The sequence below is a fragment of the Hemitrygon akajei genome, chromosome 7 (assembly GCF_048418815.1).
Source record: "Hemitrygon akajei chromosome 7, sHemAka1.3, whole genome shotgun sequence".
Classification (NCBI taxonomy): Eukaryota; Metazoa; Chordata; class Chondrichthyes; order Myliobatiformes; family Dasyatidae; genus Hemitrygon; species Hemitrygon akajei.
The window spans coordinates 177,977,345-177,991,643 of NC_133130.1; the positions used below are offsets into that span (position 1 = coordinate 177,977,345).

Sequence of the window (14,299 nt, forward strand, 5' to 3'; positions counted from 1 at the left end):
GCTCCTATACTCAAATCCTTTTGCTATGAATGCCAACATACCATTTGCCTTTTTCACTGCCTGCTGTACCTGCATGCCCACCTTCAATGACTCGTTGAAGGTCATTGAAGGTCTCGTTGCACCTCCCCTTTTCCTAATAGGCCACCGTTCAGATAATATTCTGTTTTCCTGTTAAAATTAAGGCAATGATGAATAATGTACTTTAATGATCTTTAATCTGCCGTATATGGTAGCTATCATAAGCAAACAAGAGAAAATCTGCAGATGCTGGACATCCAAGCAACACATACAAAATGCTGGAGGAACTCAGCAGGCCAGGCAGCATCTATGGAAAAGAGTACAGTCCATGTTTTGGACCAAGACCCTCCTGCTGAAGGCATTTTGTGTGTGTTGCATAAACATAAGCATTCAGTTTCATAGACAATAGACAGTAGGTGCAGGAGTAGGCCATTCGGCCCTTCTAGCCAGCACCACCATTCACTGTGATCATAGCTGATCATACACAATCAGTACCCCATTCCTGCCCTCTTCCCATATCCCTTGACCCCACTATCTATGAGCTCTATCTAACTCTCTCTCGAATGCATCCAGAGACTTGGCCTCCACTGCCTTCTGGGGCAGAGCATTCCACATATCCACCACTCTCTGGGTGAAAAAGTTTTTCTGCATCTCTGTTCTAAATGGCCTACCCCTTATTCTTAAACTGTGGCCTCTAGTTCTGGACTCACCCATCAGCGGGAACATGCTTCCTGCCTCCAGTGTGTCCAATCCCTTAATAATCTTATATGTTTCAATCAGATCCCCTCTCATCCTTCTAAATTCCAGTCTATACAAGCCCAGTCGCTCCAATCTTTCAACATATGACAGTCCCGCCATTCCGGGAATTAACCTTGTGAACCTATGCTGCACTCCCTCAATAGCAAGAATGTCCTTCCTCAAATTTGGAGACCAAAACTGCACACAATACTCCAGGTGGGGTCTCACCAGGGCCCTGTACAGCTGCAGAAGGACCTCTTTACTCCTATACTCAATTCATCTTGTTATAAAAGCCAGCATGCCATTAGCTTTCTTCACTGCCTGCTGTACCTGCATGCTTGCTTTCATTGACTGATGTACAAGAACACCTAGATCTCGTTGTACTTCCCCTTTTCCTAACTTGACTCCATTTAGATAGTAATCTGCCTTCCTGTTCTTGCCACCAAAGTGGATAACCTCACATTTATCCACATTAAACTGCATCTGCCATGTGGAATGGTGGGTTTGATAAATAAAAGTAGTCACTAACACCAATAATTTTTTTTTATGGTTTGTAGCACGAGTTCCCAACCTTTTTAATGCCATGGACCAATATCGTTAGGCAAGGGGTCTGTGGACCTAGGTTAGGAGTCCCTGGTTCATAGAATCATAGGAATTGCTAAATGAAAACAGGCCAGTGTTTATCCAGCATTTTCCACAGTTGTGAAATTTACAAGTGATAACTTCATTATTCATGAATCATTAGCAATCAGTCTTCATAAAATTATTTTATAACAGGAACAGAGGTTCTTGAGAGAAAAACACTGTGATGAAGGACGGTAAAGTCCTTTGCCCTGCCTTGCTTTAAATTATTCAAACTGCTTTAAAGTGTTATGTTCTGAAGGAAATCTACTTAATATATAGAACAATGTTAATTGGTCCCACCATATTCTATTATAGTCTCTTTCAAGGATTTCCCACATGCTCACTGAAAAACCATTTCCATAAATTAGCTATGAATTTATACTCCAGCATACTCCCCCCCCCCCCCCACCTAAGTCAAGCCATTTTCTTTGATTTTATTGATCTGTAAAAGTAAAATAATTTGTCATGGTCTACATTATCCAATCCCTTTACAATCCTAAAAGCAGCAAACAGATCAAATTTAATTTTTAAAAAAATATTTAGAGATACAGTGTGGACAGGCCCTTCCCGTCCAACTTTTAGTCCTTTCCAGTGAATGTACACTAAAATGACTTAACTACTCCTGTCCATCCCTCAGTACCATTATTCATTGTGGTTGATATCTTCTGTTTTTTTTTCAATAACTTTGATAGTCTTTTAAAATTGAGACAATCAGAACTCAATTCTGATTGAGTTCAATCTACATTTGGAGTGGGTTTATCAACTGATACGTAAATGAAGGTACTTACTAGCTCTTAAAAAATCTTGAGCTCAGTGTAACCCTTTGCAATTGACATTTGATCTTTCTCTTTATCTTTCCTGTAAGATATATATATATATATATAGTTCAACTAAACTCACAATCAAGTTTGTAACAACGATATTTTTTTACCCAACGCAATTATTCAATGAGAGTGATCCTAGTTCCAACCAAGCTCTGGGGAAAGTAGTACCATCTAGTGGAGATTTCATATCTGATAGTGAAAAGTGAGAGAGTAAAATATATTAATACAAGGGGCTTTGTTTAAAAAAAACTCTCTTGACACCAGGAAGCCAGGAAGCAGGTTATCTGATCAGCTTTACAGTTTTCAGATATGTAAATGTGAGTAGAACGGTAAAATTAAAATGATTCTTTTCAAAAGTGCAAGTACAAATGTATTATGATTTAAAAAATCACTAAAGTTGGAAACAATTTAATAGAATTCCCATAATCTATCAGTAGGCAGATATATAATTATGTTTATTTTTAATCACTGTGGGAAGAAGCCAATATTAAATATTAGAGTACAGCGTGTTTGCAAGCTGTTCAAGATTTTAAGCAACAGTGTCATCCAAGCATTTTCTAATCTGGAAACAATAATCTTGTTTTTGCACCATTCTCTGTTCCAAATTTATAACAAATAGTTCATTTTTCGATCAGTTTTGACGGTATTGGGAGAACTGATTGATTTAAAGCTCACATTTACATGTTTGTCTTTATATGGTCTGTTTTCAAGACAGCCTTCTCTACTTACGCAGATAATTAATTGGAAAAGACGCACACATAGACTTGCATTTCAGATTGCCTAATAATTGATTTCAGTAAATATCTCTTTATTGACCTTAAACTATATAGTAATGTTGGCTATTACTTTTCTCATGAGATTTTCATTTTGGGTGTATTTGATATAGAAGAGTCAAATAGTAATGACTTGATACTGTATTTCAAGTATGCTAAGGAGGCAGTGAAATAGGACCAATGCACCAATGCTCATTTGGTTTCCCCACCTCATCCAAGCCAATTCCATTTGCCTATATTAGGTCAATATCCCTCCTTTCCTATCCTGGTACTTGCTAAAATAAATGCCTTTCAAACATTATAATTGTATCTAACTCCACCATATCTTCTGGTAACTTGTTCTGTATAACCATTGCCCAAAAAATTGCCTCTTAGATCTTCTTTAAATTAAACTATGACACCCATAATCTTGTAAACCTATAAGGTCACCTCTCAACCTCCTATGCTCCAGTGAGAAGAAATCTAGTCTCCCTAATCTCTTTTGATAATTTAAACCTTCCGTTCCCGGCAACAAATCTCTTCTAAACTCTTTATGTATGCTATTACATACTTTCTGTGGTGTGACAATCAGAACTGTTCACAATACTCTAAGTATGGCCTAATCAATATTTTGTCCAGCTACAGCAGAACATCCCAACTCTTTTGCTTAGTGCCTCAACTCATGAAAACAAGTAGACTAAATACTTTGTTCACTATGCTATCTACCTATACTGCCATTCCTAATGCCTTACTTATTATCATCTGTTCATTATCATTTGTAAGATCATGATGTTTATTGTAAGAGACAGCCCAAAATGCATTACATTGTCTGGATTAAATTCCATCTGCCACCTTTCTGCCCCACTTTTCAGATGAAATGCTGTATTCTTAGATAATCCTTTTTGCTATCTTTGACTTCATCAGTTTTCATGTCATAAGTAAATTTACTGATCAGACCACCTATCTTCATCAAAGTCAAAAAAAAAGCAACACCCTATCACAATCTTCTGTTACCAAGCCAATTATGGATCCAGTTTGCCAATACACCTTGGATCCCATGTACTTTAACTTTATGGACTATTGACAAAAAAATGCTTGACAAAAAAACTCACTAAAATTCATGTATAGCACATCTACATTAGCCCATGTCCTCAAAAGTTTCCATCAGATTTGTGAGACAGGACAAAATCATGCGGACTCTCCCTAATCAGTCCCTGCCTTCCCAAATAAACAAAAATCCCATCCTTTGAACTTTTCTCAGTAATTTCCCTATTACTAACATAAGGCTCATCAGCTTGTTGTTTCCTAGCTTATCCTTACTGCCCTTATTAAATAAGGAAAGAAAATACGCTATCCTCCCATCTTCTGGTATGTCACCCAAGGCTAACAAAGATGCAATAATCTCCATCCGAGTTCCAGCTATTTCTTTCCTTGCTTCACATAGCATTCTGTAATAGATCCTATCAGATTCTGGGGATTTATCCACTTTAATGTATGCTAATATTCTGAATGTTCCTTCCTTCCTGATACAAATATTAACACAAAATTTAAAGCATACAAGGCGACAATAGCTGCTGGTACATCAGAGAACTGAGAATCTTTCAGAAACCAGCAGCAGAGGACTGAAACGTTTATGAGGAAGAAAATTGAACTAGCAAGTCATATTAAATCCAATAGCAAGAACTATATGGATATATAAAAATGAAAAAAATAATTGCGGAGAAAGAGACTTGGGAATTAATAATGGATTTTAAGAATTAAAGAAATGGCAAATAATTCAAACCTATACTTGTGTCAGTTTTCATGGTGGAGGACATGTAAACACTCCAAAGATAACAGATTGATTAATTTCAAATAGGAGGTAACATATAGCATGGAAAATTATGAAGGTGAAGATGTTAGACTCTATAATCAAGGAAGAATTAGCCAGTCACAGTTAAGCTTACAACAATTAAACCAAGCCAACATAGGTTGATTATAAAAAAACATATTCAACTAATTTGCTTGGTACCTTTATAACAAGTATAATCAATAGAAGGGAATCCACAGATGTGGTGCATTAGATTTCCAGAAGACATTTAGTAAAGTGCAATATAAAAGGCTATTTCACAAGTTTTGAGGAGGATGTCAATGTGGACTGAACTTGGTTACAATATCAAAGACAGAGAATCAGAATAAATGGGTCTTTATCAGACTGGAAACATCTAACTATGGAGTGCCAAAAGATCAATCTTTGCTCTTAATTGTTAACAACTTGGAGAAGGTGGCAGAACATAAAGTATACAAGTTTGCTGATGGCATAAAACCAGATAGGAAGACATGCTGCAATGAGGACATTGAGATTGCATCAGGATACAAAGGGTGGAGTGAGTGGGCAAAAACTTGGCAGATCATTTCCCAAATGGAGAGAATCTTCAAATCAGAGGTTCTTGTCTTGACACAATCCCTTCAGAGGGAATTTTCAAATCAAAAGGTTAGCTTGCACGCACAGTGAGTAATTAGCCATTATTTCTAGAGGATTGTATTTTTATCCAATATTGTTGTCCAGTAAGATGAATATTGTTGTGCAGAATATTGTTGAGACTGCAACCAGAGTATTGTGTACAGGTTTGATGGTATTATATACAAGAGAAGTTTCTAGTTTTGGAGGAAGTGCAGAGGAGATCCAGTGTAATAATTCCTGGAATGAGAGGGTCGTCCTTCCATGAACAACTGAAAAATCCGTTCTCATGAATGGTTGCAGACCAAAAACATTGTTTTACTTTTGATGGATACTGCCTGACCTGCATTCTCTGGAATTTAGAAGAATGAGAGGTGATCTTATTGAATCCTAAGTGAGAAAGGCAAGTTGTTCAGATGTTCTCACTAATTGAAGAGTATGGAACAAGGAACATCGCTTTAAGGGTCTAGTTATTTAAAACTTAGATATGTAGGAATTCCTCCTCACAGAGAGTGGTGAACCTCTGGAATTATCTACCCCAAGAGCTTGTGAATGCTAGCTTGCAGGATTAAATAGACAAATCTCAGTAAGATTGGAGAATTGAAACATATATGGAACTCACACAGAAGAAACCTGTGGCAGATCAGTCAATGATCCCTCTCCTATGATCTTGTGTGTATTCTTGTGTGTGCAACCTTAAAAATAATTAAACTTGTATTTGAGCTTATGTATCGAGGCAAGTTACAACAGATTTTGACAATCAGATCCAGAAATCATGCTATGCATTAAGGTAGTGATAGATGGAGAAGTCTGCTCCAGTTATGCCAGAGGCATGCAGGGTAATGTACTGTGAATCCTAGGCCTTTGGGGTATTTACACAAAATTGCATGAAAAATGCAAACCTTATTTCTCAATCTCCATTCATAATGAAACTTTATTGTTTCTTTATGTAGATATAATTAATATAGTTAATATGGTTCCTTTAGGAAGCCATAATTTCAAACATTTGAACTTCCATTGAAGTGGATTTACTTTAGAATTGACAGTAAGAGATAGAAGCAGGTCATCTGAGGTAGGCTCAAGGACATGGTTCATCGTGGTCAGGTGCCCTGTGAACTGAAGAGAAGAAGAAATCTGGGAGGTGGATCTGGAAGGAAGACCCATCCAGCAGACTTGATGTATCACCTCACATGGATTTCCTGACAGCAATGATGAACTCATTAACTAATGTAGCTTCCATATTTCAAGCACTATGTCATACTCAAATCACATATTCACACTGATATATCATGGCTGTCAATCTACGTGAAACACATGTAGTACAATATCCTAAATCAGACATGGAATTACACAAGATGTTGCACTATGTGATAAATTATCTTGTCCCTTTAAAAGGAGATATTTGAGTAGATGATGGAGATAATTTTTAAGGACAATAGTTAAGGAATAACAAAATGTAGACAGCTGAAATAGATTAAGGAGAGAATTCTAGAAGTTAGGGTCTTGACAATTGAAGGTACCATTGGTGGGATGCTTAAATTTGCTCAAAAGGCCAGATCTGGAGGAACACAAATAACTTTCAGGATGTAAGAGATGAAGAAAATTACAGAAGACGATGGTAAGGTGAAAGGGATTTGAAATCTAAGATTTTAAAATCAAAACATTACTTAACCAGGATTCAATTATGCCTGCACAGAAGTCTGAGATTAACAGGATTTAGTGCAGATTACTAGGAGAACATGGTAGTGTAGCATTAACACAACCACTTCACAGCACCAGAGACCACCAGTTGGGGTTTGATTCCCGCCAATATCTTCAAGAAGTTTATACATTCTTTCCATAACCCCATGGCTTTCTTCCAGGTGCTCCAGTTTTCTCATACATTCCAAGGAAATGGGATTAGGGTAAATTGTGGGCATGCTGGAAATGTGGAGTCATTTGCAGGCTGCCCCAGCACAATCCTCACTGATTTGATTTGACATAGATGATGGATTTCACTGTATGTTTTGACATTTTGATGTATAAGTGATATATAAGGCTAATCTAGTTTTTAAATCTTTAAGCAGATGACTTCTTTTTTTGGGGGGGGGGCGTAGAATGGGTGAAATTGACCAGTAGTACAATGTAATAGTCAAATTTAGAGTTAACAAATTATATAAGATTCAGCTGCACCATGGAAGAATCAGACCAACTTACAGTTCGAAATTGCTAGACATGAAGATAACGTGGATATGCAGCTGTAAAGTTATTCTAGTATTAAATATGGCACATGGATTTGCAATGAAGATGGATAGATAGATAAATGGTTTTGTGTAAAATGTTTGAGGCACATTTATTGGGCTTTGGAGTATACTCAGAAATTCCAGTTAGAGAGAAGACCACTAACTTACTGTTGGTGTCAGAAAGCTTCCCAATAAAGAGAAAATAATGAGTTGCAAATTTACCTAAGACCAATTAGCTTGTAGCCATTAAGGTATGTCCAAGGAAGATCCTGTGCTGACAAAGTTAGTACTTAACTTATCTTCTCCAATTACCCTTAAATTGAGCAGATTATTAGATCATTTGAGAGGGCATCAACATTAATGTGAATCTGGGGTCACATATAAACCAGACGGGTAACTGTGGCAAATCTCCTTTCCTTCCCTAAAGGACACTATGAATCTGCTGGCTTTTATGACAATCAGTCGTTCCGTGGTCATTATGACTAATAATAGAATTTTTTAAACTCCAGATATATTTAATTAACTGAATTTAAATTCCCCAGCTGACACAGTAGGATAACATCTCGTGACTCTTGATCATTAATCCAGGTCTCTGGATTACTAGTCCAGTATGAGAGCTACTATTCATGACCTCTTTCTTATTTTAAGGGACACCATGGGAGATCCACTAGTATGGAAAATATTCATTGGAGGAATTTACTCTTTGCTCAGTAATGATTCAGATACAATGGAAAAAGTGTATCTTTGGGATACTTTTCATTTATTTTGCCTGTTTTCTAAAGTATTTACCTTTTGTATGTGAATTAAAACCATTAAAATAATACCTGAATATATAATAATGTATTACTAAAGTACAATTAGCAAGTATAATTATAAAATGTATTGAGAGTTATATTCTGTTTCACTTCAACTAATTTATATTGATTATTTAGTATGTAATAGCTGAAGCAATATTTTTATCTGAGCTTTACAGTGATGATCAAAGTAAGCCGATATAAATAGGATACCACTAATTCTGACATGAACATAAAATTGATTGATCACCAGTGAAAAGATAATCACTAGCCCTGCAATCAATCCTAGAGTTTAAAAGACAAGAAACACAATAGAAACTATTCATTTAGATGCATTGTTCCACAAAGTAAAACAAGAGTTAAATCTTGATTCTAATCTCGTCTTTACACGTGTTCTGGGAATGAAGAGGAGCAAGGATTTATTCTACACACCATCAAAGCCAAACAGCAGGGAGACAAACCCCTTTTAGACAGCACAACTGCTGCTGACAGCTATCAGGGGATAGACTACACACTGACACTGATGAGAATAATTAAAATATTATAGATGATCTTGTTGTGTTTTGAAAGAGGCATTTCATTAACTGCTTCTTGCTACATGAACATTTAGCACTCAACTGAAGAGAAGGCCTTATAAAGGGGAGGAAGGGTTAGGTGGGGAACTACTTCATTTATGCTGAATTCGAGATGTGATGAAAACAGTGTCATCTACTTCAAGGAGACCACAGCCTATATTATCTCTCTTAATTTTCTAAATGTTATACTGCCACAAAACATGCAGCTTATTTCCAATTTTGACAATACAAAACTTTAATGAAATAATAACTTCATTTAGTATATAAAACAGTGCATGGAAAAGAAGAAATTACAGAAGCTCATTCAGTCATTTTTGATGGCTTAGTTGATTTTTTTGTTGATGGATTATTTGATCGCAGTCACATAGTGGTTAGTGGGATGTTATTACACCTCAGGGCGTCAGAGTTCGGAGTTGATTTCTGGCACTGTCTGTAAGGACTTTGTACATTCTCCCTGTCACCTCTGGGTGCTTCAGCTTCCTCCCACAGTTCAACGAAGTACTGGTTAGTATGTTAATTGATCATTGTAAACTGTTCTGTGATTAGGCTAGTGTTAAATAGGTGGGTGGCTGTGTGGCCCAGCTTGTTGGGCTGGAAAGACCTGTTCCGCAATTTATCTCTAAATAAATAAATTCACATGCCAATTATTATTTTCAATTATTTTCTACCTCATGACTTTAAATTTTGAAACAAAAATTTTATTTATAAATTTGTTTGCCATTCCCTCGGGAGAAAATATTTACCTTTTACATATTATAAATTTGGATTAATGAAACAAAGTTGGTATTGCATGTAAAATGAATATTCAGTTTTGGTTGTTTGCTCTAACATCATTGATTCTTTGTGGTATTTGCCTTCGATAGATGAAACTATGTTTCACTACAATGAAAAGCTATCACTGATGTACAGAAAAGCACTGTACTAAAATTCTCATCATGCGTTTCACCTAGTCTTTTCAATTTACAAACATTTGCTTAACAAAATATTTTCCACAAATTAATTATTTTGTAAATTAAGGATTGGTTGCATACATTAATGTACAGTAAATGCTGCACAATTTCTATTTTTATCAAAGGATTAATGTAAGTTTTCTGCTCATTTTTTTTTCTCCTGTTAAAAAGAAGTTTCACTGGCACATTGAAGGAAATGCTGCTCATGTTCTTGCAGTATACAGGCAGTTTCCTTTCTCCTATTCAAGCCCTTAATTATATATCCAGGCACTTAATAAAATTTGATAAAAATTAAAAATCAAATTTAAAGTTGATTTAAAGAATTCTAAAGTTTCAGTTTACCTATAAGAAGAAGTGAACCATAAAGATTATTTTAGATATTTCCGCCTTAAAACCTAACCACCTAAACATACCATAGTAGTTTGCTTGAAGGCATTATAAGTCTCTCTTTACAAACGCTGTCTGATTTACTGATTATCTCCAGCATTTTATTTTGTTTTAGATTCCATCATCTGTGATATTTTAGTTTTGGATCGTTGAAAATCTTATTCAAACTTCTTGATGTGGATATATAAGTTTTTTTTAAAGATCTTTTTTTGAGATCATTCTTAGATTGTAGAATATTTGAAGGCTGTAGCTCTGTACTTGATGGAGTTCAGAAGGATAAAGGAAGGATCTCAATGAAACCTATCAGATATTTTAAGGATTGGATAGAGAGGATAAGGAAGTGTTTATATTAGTAGGAGACTTTAGGATCTGAGAGCATGACTTCAGAATAAAGGCAAGTCCCATTAAAAATAAGATAGAGGGCTATTGAGGCCAAGTCATAGGGTGTATTTAGGGAAGAGATTGATAGGTTCCTCATTGGTAAAAAACGTTAAGGGTTACAGGAAGAAGGCAGGAGAATAGGGTTGTAAAAAAAATGATGGAGCAGAATTGGTGGGCTGAGTGGCCCAATTCAGCCCTATATCTCATGGTCTAAATGGCTGTGTTTAGGATCTTTAATGTCTTAAACAGTTGGGTATGAAATAGCTTCTGAATCACATGTAATCTACAGCTTGATTTGGAGACAGTAACTGCTGCCATTGATACAATTTCCTGTGTACATAAATATGTCAGTAGTGAACAGTGAACTGGACTGCAGATCTAAAGAAAATCAATAAAAGAAACTGGAAATTTGAAACAAAAACAGAAATGCCAGAAATCCTCAGTAGTTCAGGTAATGTCTGTGGAAGAGGAAACTTGAGTTAATGCTTCTGGTTGAAGATTCTTTATCAGAATTGATTCAAAGGAATAAATTCAAGCATAGCAGCTAGGCAACAGTAACAGTCACCATGAAACAACTGGATTGTAGTAAAAACCCAACTGACTCATTTAAGTCCTTTGAGGAAGTAGAAACACTCACAGGACACCACAGATTGCAAAAGCAAGGAGTGTGTAATTTATGAATCTGAACAATAATGAAATACGTTATTATACTTCATTGAGGTGCCAGTGTTCGGTGACAGTACTCTTGTCTCAGAGTCCAAAGGTCTTGGGTTCAAATCTCACTGCAGAGATTTGAGCATGCAATCTAGACCAACATTTCAACAGAGAACTGAGGGAATACTGAGCTCTCAAGGATATGCTCTCTCAGATGAAACATTAAACTGAGGACCTGTTTTCTCCCCCAGGTCATTAAATATCCCTTGGTGGTATTGGAAGAGGTTCCTTCTAGTTCTTGGCCAGGATATATTCTATGACAAACATATAAAACAGATCAGCTGGTAATTTATTCATGGTTATATTTGGCATCTTGTTGTTCACTATTGCCTGCAATATTTTTCTCAAACAGTGGCTATATTTCAAAAATGACATTGGTTTTAGAGTATTTTGATGTTCTCAGGTACTGAATGAAGCTATATAAATGCAAGAAGTGTTTTTCCTCTTTGTCAATGCAACTATTTGTAATAATCTGTGGTGTAGAACCTATGTCATTTTACACTCTTCCTTTTCATCCATTGTGTGTTTTCAATCACTAGCTGAATATGTTTGAAATAACATGGGTAATGGATAATAAAATGAAAATGAGGGAAGATCTGAATTGATATGGCATAAGGTCCTGGACGTTCTTTTCTTTTCCAGGTGCAATTCAGAAGATGTGCTTTGTTACACTTACATCCTCAAGAAGAACACAAAATAAACATTGATCGCATTTATCTACACGGCCATACGTTAAATTTTCACCATCTGTGAAATTAATTACACAACTGACGCGCAATTATGATATCCAAAATTCACCAAGACTCCTCAGCCAGTACCTCCCAAACCCACAACCTCTATCAGCGAGAAGGACACGGGGCAACAAAAGTAAGTGAACACAACCCGGCAGAAGTTACTCTCCAAAGCCATACACCTACTTGATTTGAAGTATATTGCTTTTCTTTCATTGTACCTGGGACCTTAAGAATTGCAGCTGTTCAAGAAGGCAGCTCACCACTACCTTCTCAAGGGAATTAAGATGAGCAATTAAATGTTGGCTCAGCCTGAAAAACTCATATCCCTTGAATGAATTATAAAAAATCCTTTGTTAATGATTCATAATTTGTCATTCATTTAAATGTTTTGTGCCTAAATATACATACATACATATATACATATATATACACACACACCATTCTAATTTGACTTTTACTTTCTACTGTCCATTATTTTTTCACCAGCTATGCCATCTTTTGTTTAATTTCCTGTTTTCGCCTTTCTATTTTCCACAAATATTTTATTAGTCAGTTGAATCTTCTTCTATTGCTTTATCTCATCCACAAAGCTGTTGTTGCATCCATGTACTTTTCCAGACTGCTCCAAATGAATCTAGAATGTGAATCCTTCCTTTTTCACTAAGTACCAGTTCTCTGATTCAGAGTAGTATAGATAATGGAACTGCTGCCTCTCAGTGACGGTGACCTGGGTTCAGTACTGTTTGGGGCTGTGAAATTTGTAGGTTCTTGTGATTTCCTTTGGGTGTTCTAGCTTCTTTCCATATATTGATAGGTTAATTGACCATTTTAAATGTTATGTTGATGAGTAGTGGAATCTGGGGGGAGCTGATGAAAATATGTGGAAAATAAATAAAACAAGATCAGTGGGATTAGTGTAGGTGGGTGTTTGAATGGTCAGTGCAGACTCAGTGGGCAGAAGAGCCTATTTCTATGCTGTGTTATTCTGTGGCTCTACAACAATTAAAAAACATTATTGACATACAGCCCTTTGCACCGCAATAGCCAGCGATCCCCCAATTTAATCCTAGTAATCATGGGACAATTTGCAATGACTAATTAACATACCAACCAGGATGTTTTTGGAATATGGGAGGAAACTGGGGTGCCCAGGGGAAACCCATGTGGTCACCAGGAAAGCGTACAAACTCCTTACAGGCAGCAATGGGAATTGAACCCCGGTTGCTGGTACTGTAAGAGCATTGTGCTAATCACTACGGTACTGTGCTGACCGATTTCTTCACATTTGCAACAATTTCTAATACTAATCTTTCCTTTATGGAACAATTCTTGTGTTTAAGATCTTAAATTATATTTGCATTTATGTGTTTGAACTGTGATAATTTAAGATGAGAAAAATGACTGTCCAAAAGAAAATTCAGTTGAGAAGTAAGCAGTCTTGTATAAATTGTATGAGAGTAGATGATTAACAGAGCCTATATAATCTGCTCAACATTTGCTTGAATTTGTTAAATACGGAACTTGGTCAAAGATTACAGCCTGCTGGATTGTTAATGCCTGTTTCCTCTGACTGTGCAGTCTGTTCAGGATATGGAGCTGTAAGGAGACGTGAACTACATTTACCACAAATAAATGCAATAACCTATTTAAATATTATGCTAATTATGCCTCTTTAGTTACTGCATCTTCATCTTCCTGCTAGCTATTTGTCATAGTGGGGCTTTATACATGATCTAAAACTGGCATTTATTTTTTACAAAAACACAACACTGATGTGTTTAATGAAGCACTTTTCAACATACAGAAAGGTATCACCTTTTCCTATGTTTCCACTCTTTCTTCCCAGTGCCACCTTTCCTTTTCTACTGCAATTTTGTTCTCCCATCCCCCCCCCACTCGAGTTTGAAATAAGCTGTTTCTTGCTAAATGGCAGAGAGAGTGTAAAATATGGCTGAGAAGCATGCAGAGGGATCCCTGTAGTCCTGCCCTGATGGCACTCACACAGACACAGAAAACAAACACCATCAGTAACCTGTCGAAGATGGTGCATAGGCGAGTTTTTTTTGCTCCCTGCCGGGGCCGTTAGTTAGAATCTACTTTTCCAACCCTTAGCACAGTCATTTCTAAGCTGTATTATGGTGATTTA

General features: G+C 36.4%; 1 protein-coding gene and 1 long non-coding RNA gene across 6 annotated transcripts in view; one reads left to right on the forward strand and one right to left on the reverse strand.

Annotated features, from left to right (window-relative positions):
• The window catches only part of cfap77 (cilia and flagella associated protein 77), a 148,609-nt gene that overhangs the window by 96,613 nt on the left and 37,697 nt on the right, over positions 1 to 14,299 (reverse strand). The window lies entirely within an intron of this gene.
• Positions 1 to 14,299, forward strand: part of LOC140731220 (uncharacterized) — a 102,470-nt gene that overhangs the window by 79,018 nt on the left and 9,153 nt on the right. Inside the window, exons 5-6 of one of the 4 annotated variants that reach the window (XR_012099754.1) lie at positions 8,267 to 11,703; positions 12,062 to 12,286. This is a non-coding gene — a long non-coding RNA (uncharacterized lncRNA). Of the gene's footprint in view, positions 1 to 8,266; positions 11,704 to 12,061; positions 13,805 to 14,299 lie in introns of those variants that run through there. The other 3 variants (XR_012099752.1, XR_012099755.1, XR_012099753.1) reach the window with 3 other exon arrangements.